This window comes from Manis pentadactyla, chromosome 1 (assembly GCF_030020395.1).
Source record: "Manis pentadactyla isolate mManPen7 chromosome 1, mManPen7.hap1, whole genome shotgun sequence".
Lineage (NCBI taxonomy): Eukaryota > Metazoa > Chordata > Mammalia > Pholidota > Manidae > Manis > Manis pentadactyla.
In genome coordinates, this window is record NC_080019.1 from 198,046,406 (window position 1) to 198,054,221 (window position 7,816).

The window sequence follows — 7,816 nt, forward strand, 5'->3', positions numbered from 1 at the left end:
AGGTCTTCATACATTTGTCAAAACCCATAGAATATATAACACAAAGAACAAGCCCTAATGTAAACTGTAGACTCTAGTTAATAATATTGAATCAATATTGGCTCATCAGAATAACAAATGTAGCACAGTAATGCTAATGTAAGATGTTAATAATAGGGGAAAGGGTGGTTCCAGGGGAGGGGTGTGTGGGCCTGAGGGGTGTATAGGAACTCTCTGTGCTCTCTGCTCAATTTTTCTGTAAACCTAAAATAGTTCTTTAAAAAAAATCTATTCATTTAAATAAATAAATCTAGCTCTATAGTCCACATATTACTCCAAAATACAGTTCAAGTGGGTTAAAGAAATTTTAAAAAATAAAATACAGGAAGAAAACATTAAATTATTAGAAAATGTGGTAGGTACTGGGCTTTACAAGCCTGGCAGTAAAGGAGAAATATAAAAGAAAGTATGTGATAAATTTTCATACATGAAGATGCAATTTGCTAGAAGAAGAGAAAAAAATAACTTACTTCAATAGGCAAATAAAAACCTGTTCAAATCACAAGTAATAAAAAAAAATACATAATAAAACAAGAGACTATTTCTCTCCTATAAGATTAGAAAGTATTTAAGATTATAAATATCTGATGTTGGTTAGGTTATGGGAAAATGGTCACTCTTCACATAGCCCTGATGGGACAATAAACTGGATCAAATTCTCTGGAGGCAAATTTGGCAAAAAATATCAAAATCCTAAAAGTGGTTCAACATTTTCACTGATAAGTATGTTTGGACAAACAAAGAAAAATATGGGTATTTTTGAGTTATGAGTGACTCGCACTGCGTAAGCCACCAGCTAGTTAGAAAGGGCAGCTCTCTCTGTTTCTTGCCAGGAACACCTGAGCCAAAACATCCCAGCAGGTAACAAAACACTACAATTTTTAAATTATGTGCATGTTTGTGTACTTGGAGTGCAAAAACCCGGATTCACACAGAAATGTCTGGGCAGAGGTTCTGGAGTTTGGGGAATTTTCAGTGACTGTGATTATCTTTTTCTTTCCCGAATGCTTTTTCTATATGGAGCATGTATTACCTGTGGAAAAATAAAGGGGTATTAAAAAGACTCCTTTGGAAGCAGGAAGGCAGAGTCACAGTAGCTGGTGGGGTTGTTGCCACAGTGCAGGGAACCTGACCTTGGCACTGTCAGGAGCGCTGGGCGGGGCCTCAGCTGACCCAGAGCTTTGGCCCCAGACACCTCCAGACTGGCAGGGGGCGGGGCCGGGGAAGGGGTGTCAGCGGCCCGCTTGGTCACGTGGGCAGCCTCTGCGCCTGTGCCACCCGCCTGAGTTGGCACCGCTCAGTGCCCTTGCCCCCTGCGGTGCGTTAGGACGCTGTGCAGCTGCCGGGCAGCAGGACTGTCAAGGGCTTCCCAGGCCTCCTCCCCCAAGCACCCAGCCCAGCCTGGCTCCCCAGGACCCAGCTACCAGCCCCTGCACCAGCTGGGCGGCGCTCTGTTCTCGCGCTGTCCTGGGGCGCACGGAAGAACGCGGCTCCAGCAGCGGGGCAGAGGCTCAGCCCGGCTGCGGGGCCTTCAGTCACAAGCGTGCCATTCCCCCAGCTGCCTTTGGGGGCACCCAAAGCTGAGTCCCCTCCTGCAATCAGTCAGTTGCGCTGGGCACCTGACAGGGAGGATACTTTGTCCCCCCTCCCTCCCACCACACACACAGCTGGGGATCCCTGGGGATTCATCCTCCATCCACTGTCTTTCCCATGGTCCTGGGCACGGGGAACAGGCCACGAAGCAGGCTACCTAGACCACCAGGTCAGGTCCTGGGTTCAACCTTGGCGAACGGCTTCCATCTGTGAGCCTCAGTTCCCTTGTCTGCACATGGGATGTCACAGGAGTGTATCCCAGCACCGCTGTGAAGGCTAATATTGACAGGTAGAACAGAGGGCCTCTTAGGGCCAGACGTGGCACATAATCTCATGCTATTCTGATGCAGCCCTTGCAAGTGAGGTGCTATTATTTATCACCCCTGCCAACTAAAGCCAAAGAAACTAAAATACAGAGATTAAGAAACTTGCTCAAGGTCGCGGAGAAACCAGGGAGTAAAAAGAAAACTCCAGAGCCGGCACCTCTAACCCCAGGTCTGAGAATACTTAAATTCTGTCTCTATCCTTAGCGGGGGTTTAGGGGAGATTCCTGTCTCTCTTAGGCAGGTGGCCAGTGAGGGGCCTGAACAGGTGCCCGGCTGGTCTGGACTCTGAGTAGCCGGGCCCCAAGAACCACGTCGTGGGATCTGGCTGCGGCTCCAGGGTAAAGGCTCTTCCCGCGCAGGAGGGGCGGCGACCGGGTGAGGGACTTAAGCACGGGGTCAGAGGGCCCAGGGGCACAGGCTGTCCCTCCCGCACGGACGAGCCGTGCCACCCTTGGCTTTCGCTCCCTGAGCCTCAGTGTTCTCCTCGGTGAGCCCGGCGGATAACACCCGCCCTGCAGTGGTGTGTGTGGGCTCTAAAGCGCCCTGCCCGCCGCCGCTGCCGCCCCTCTGCCAGCCCAGCCCCCGCGTCGCGATCCTTTGGCCTGAGGCCACCAGGCTGGAGGCCCGGCTGCCCCAAGAGGAACCCGGGACACGACCCCAGGCCGGGAGTCCCCGCGGCAAGGCTTGCGCGCCCCCCAGGAGCCCCAGCTGGGGCACCTGCGCCCCCAGAGTCGCGAGCTGGGTTGGCCTCCCACCCTCGGGGCGTCGGGCGCGCTGGGGCTCACCAAGTGCGGAGGAGGCGCAGGTGTCGCGGACCAGAAGGGACCTCAGACAGCCGCGGTCTGGAGATGGGGGCTGGCCGGCGCCTGTTCTGGGCGGTGGAGAGGTGGGACCGCCCCTGCCGTTCCCGGGCCGCTGCCAAGGCTGAGGCCAGAGCCAGGAGAGGAGGGGCGCGGCGCCGAGGCGAGGGGGGTGGGGAGGGCCTCACTTCTGTGCGACCGTGGCTGGCAGCCACTCCCGCTCTCCGGGCCTGCCTTCGTTCAGAGGTGAGAACTTGCTCTGGACCCTTCCAGAATTCACAGGGCTTTGGAAAAGCGGAGGGCAGGTGGTAATGAGTACCTGCAATGCTGAGCTGGTCAGAGGAAACTCTCCCCAAGCCTGCCCATTTCATTCACTCACTCCCTCAGTCGTTCATGCACTTGAGAATAATGTGCCAAGCTCCTAAGGTGCCCAGGTCCTGGGCAGAGCCGAACAAGATCCTTGCTTGCCCTCTTAAACTTGGAGTCACCTGCGAGAGACAGTAACTGTGTGGCTGGTGGCTCTCTGGGTTTCTGCCTGCCCAGTGCATCCCCTCCCCTCCGGGGATGCCCCTCCCCTCCTCTTCCCTTCCACCTATCTGGGTGCCACTCACCCTCTCCTCGGGCTCCCCACTGGAGCAGTCCTGTCTCAGAAAGGGTTATCAGCCCCCTCTGGGCCAAGGAAAGTGTCAAAACAAACAAACAAAAGGAACACAGAGGACAAATCTGCACATTATTTCCTGAGCACAAGTCTTTGTCTAGGTGGTTCTCTCCACTGGGAATGCCCTTCCAGCCACACTGCCTCTGGATTCCTCTCTGCCCTCCCTCCCCATGCTCTCCTGAGCTCCGCTGCCCGGCCCCTGTGCTGTGCCTGACTCTGGCAGGTTTGCTCCCGCCCCAGGGCCCTTAGGACCTTCTGCCTGAAGGCACCACACTGCAAACACTACAGGGCCCACCCCTCTCTCACCTTTCCGGGGGGCAGCTCGTGTATCAGGTAACTGCTGCAGAGCCTTCGAGCTGCTCCAGGTCACACAGATTAAAAAAGTCTCTCAGCTGCTGCCCATCACCTCCGCCTGTCTTATTTCCTCCCCAGCACTTACTCTAGAGCTGACATTATCCTGTTCATTGTTTATTATCTGTCTCTCCTGCCAGACCACAAGCTCCCTGAGGGCAGGAATCCTGTGTGATGTATTCACTGCTATACCTCGATACACAGGGACAGCACAGAGTGGAAGCTAAATGCTTTTTGAAAGCCTTAATGCCCACATGCCAGGATGAGCACCCGGGATCAGGTGACCTGTCTCTTCTGAGCCCTCCAGCCCATGCTCAGGAGCTGTCCCCTTGTTCCTTCTGCTCCAGCCTCCAGGTCTCCCTGCTGTCCCTCGTTCACACTGGCCTTCTTGGCTCATGAACTTCCCAGGTGCTGCTCGTCTTCTTTCTCAAGGGAATCGCGGCCATACTTTGGAAGCTCCTACTTAAATGTCACATCTTCAGGGAAGCTGTCCCTAACCACACACCCATTAGGACAGTCCCCCTCATTACAGGGCCACAGAGGGGTCTCTAGTTTTCCTTCATGCAACCCCACAATTGCAGTGTTATCCCTGCTGCTGGGATCAGTGGATTGGCACATCTCCCCCACTAGGACATGAGAGCAAAGACTGTCTTGGTCCTTAGGAATTTGGTAGGTGACATGGGCCACTGAAAGAATGGCTTGGAGACTGGGCACACCGATCAGGTGTGAGGAGATCAGAGAAGCCGTAGTGCTTGGAGCTGTATGCAGCAGGAAAGGAGGGGAGTCGAAGCAGGACCTGGCAAAGCTGGCACCTGCAGTGACATGGAAAGTAGAAAATGTGCAACTTTCACCGGGTTATCTGGCAGAAGAAGTTTCCAGGCAGAACACTGAAGGAATTTCCAGGCTTCTTCTTGCTGCTTATACTACAATGTGAGAGAAGAGAGAGGAGCCAGAAGAAGGGCTGGTTGAGATGCAAAGATGCAGGACTTTGAGCTGATGCTGTAGAGGTATGATACTTCTGCGGGCTGTGGAGGGGTGTGTGGGAGGGCTGTAAATAATCCGGGGCCACTGCATGGACTGTGGTAGTTTTTTTTTGTTTTTTTTTTTTTTATATGAAACATGCATTCTTTTTTTTTTTTTTTATCATCTCAGTTACAGACACAATTGTTTATTGTATTGTTTCAGGTACTTTTTTTTTTTTTTTAAATAATTATTTTTTATTAAAGGGTAGTTGACACACAGTATTACATTACATGAGTTTCAAGTGTACAACACAGTGGTAGAACATTTATATACATAATTCTAGGTTCCAGCTATCACCCTACCAGGCTGTTACAATATCTTGACTATATTCCTTATGCTATACATTACATCCTGGTTACTAATTTATTTTACCATTGGAAGTCTGTCCTTTTTTTTTTTTTTTTTTTTTGTGAGGGCATCTCTCATATTTATTGATCAAATGGTTGTTAACGACAATAAAATTCTGTATAGGGGAGTCAATGCTCAATACACAATCATTAATCCACCCCAAGCCTAATTTTTTTCAGTCTCCAATCTTCTGGGGCATAACAAACAAGTTTTTACATGTAGAACAAATTCTTACATAATGAATAAGTTACATAGTGAACAGTACAAGGGCAGTCATCACAGAAACTTTCGGTTTTGCTCATGCATTATGAACTCTAAACAGTCAGTTCAAATATGAATACTCATTTGGTTTTTATACTTGATTTATATGTGGATACCACATTTCTCTCTTTATTATTATTATTTTTAATAAAATGCTGAAGTGGTAGGTAGATACAAGATAAAGGTAGAAAACATAGTTTAGTGTTGTAAGAGAGCAAATGTAGATGATCAGGTGTGTGCCTGTAGACTATGTGTTAATCCAAGCTAGACAAGGGCAATAAAACATCCATGTATGCAGAAGATTTCTCTCAGAACAGGGGGGGTGAGGTTCTAAGCCTCACCTCTGTTGATCCCCAATTTCTCACCTGATGGCCCCCCTGCGACTGTGCCTGTCTTAGGTTGTTCCTCCCTTGAGGAATCTTACCCGTCTCTGGCTAACCATGGACTGTGGTAGTTTTAAAACCCTTCGACACTCCCCCTGGTCAGGAGGAGGAGGAGATTCCTAGAGCCCTTGAGTGTGGGCTCAACTTAGTGTCTTGCTTCTAACAAATGAAATATGGTGGAAATGACACTATATGTCACTTTCATAGACCAACAGAGACACTGGGCCTAAGGTCAGAGAGTGGCAGAAGCCAGCTCTTCTGTTCTGAGCTCTGTGATGCTCTGTGGATGCATCAGGCCGCCCCGTTCGCAGTGTCAGTCCCCTCATTTCATTCCTCTGAATGGTGGTCATGCTTCAGGGGACAGCTTGTGTTTTAGCCCTTTTGGGGAAGCCCTGCCAACTTCCTCCTCTGGGGTTCCTGCAGTCATAACACAGATGCACTCTAATAGAATATTCCTCATGCTTGCCTATCTATCTGTCTCTCACCTGCAAGTCCCTACAGAGTAGGGACAGGTCTGCTTCATCTGTGTACCCAGAGCCCCGCTTGGGTCCTGCCTCGGAAGAGGCACGGTGGCTGAGTGTGAATGGAGTCTGCATCTGCTCAAGCTTTCTGCAGGCCCCTTGGTGGCTGGGAGGGTCCGGGGGCTCAAGCAGAGGAACCGGGGATGTGTCTGCTGCTCCGATCAGGGGCAGTTTAGAGGGTGAGTGGCTCAGGGCCACGTGGGCAGGTGACCAGACAGAGAGATGGGTTCCCATTCTGTTGTATAAGGATGATTCAGCTTACCCTTTGGGACACAGTAACTGGATACTGTGTACACTGCAAAGGAAACATTAACTTGCCAAGGTCTATGGCCTTCAGCCCTCAGGAAATCAAAGCAGGCAGGGCGTGTGGCCTGGACGTTCTTTGCAAATTTTGGGCCAGTGTGCTCTTTGCTCCACGGAAGCCACACAGTGAGATCACCCCACACTTCTACCCTGCCTTGTGAATTACTCACGGTGTCACCTGCTGTTCTACACCTTAGAACCTCTCCCTGGTGGGAACCTCTAATTCAGAATGGCTTTCCTCGGCATTCTCCCTTAAAAATGGCCAACACGTGGTTGTACATATTGTCTTAGTCTTCAGGCCACCTTAAGGAAATGCCACAGACTGGGTGGCTTATAAACAACAGAAACTTATTTCTCACTGTCCTGGAGGCCGGAAGTCAAGTCTGGGCTCCTGCACAGCCATGGTGAGGACCCTCTTCCAGGTCAGGGACTCCTCACTGTGTCTTCACATGGTGGGAAGGCTGGAGAGCTCTGTGGGTCTCATATAAGGGCACTGATCACCTCCTAAAGGCCCCATCTCTGCACACTCTCACCTTTGGGGGTTAGAATTTCAACATATGGATTTGGGGGGGGCGCAAACATTCCAACTCTGGTGCACAGAAATGTAAAACTATGAGTCAGCCTTCATACTGCTCTGGGCCTTGAACCAGGATGCATCTGAGGACCTGGAATCACAAACAAAAACACTTCTAAGGGCCAAGTTGTTGGTCAGGAAGTTCTCAGCCATCCTTGGACCGCAGAGCCCATGAGTCCATTGAGCTGGTGGACCCTTGTGTTCAATCAAACCTTGGGGCTATTTTGTGTTTGTTTCCCAGGCCCTGGCCACTCCTGGCCTGACGATAGCCCTGAGGAGCTCATTGCAGAGGAATAAATGCAGAATGGGGAGAGTCAGGCACAGTCTCCCTCCAGCCCTTGAAGCCCAGTGGGAGATGGACGTGCAGACAGGGCAGGTATCAAAGGAGGGAAGTGATGCGACCAGTGAGACAGAAGAGGTTCAGTGTGGGGGCTTGGGGTGAGCTGGTTTCCCTGAAAGCTTAAGGCCTGGTATGGCTGGGATGAATTCAACTAGGAAAAAACAAAAAGATTCCAGATGGAGAGAAGAGTAAGAATGAATGAGGGTTGTATGGAGGCGGGGATGTCTGGGGGAGCCTGTGAGAAAGTGTGCCTCACCATGCAGCTGGTTGAGAGGAACTGCAGAGGTCCAGGGTCA

The 7,816-nt window shown here is 50.8% G+C and overlaps 1 protein-coding gene across 1 annotated transcript in view; it reads right to left on the bottom strand.

Moving 5' to 3' along the window:
• The window catches only part of ALDH1L1 (aldehyde dehydrogenase 1 family member L1), a 61,525-nt gene extending 58,631 nt beyond the window's left edge, over nucleotides 1-2,894 (bottom strand). The window contains exon 1 of the mRNA XM_036911621.2: nucleotides 2,744-2,894. The gene's annotated coding sequence lies outside the window, so the exon portion shown is untranslated. The remainder of the gene's footprint in view (nucleotides 1-2,743) is intronic.
• Between the last annotated feature and the right edge of the window lie 4,922 nt (nucleotides 2,895-7,816).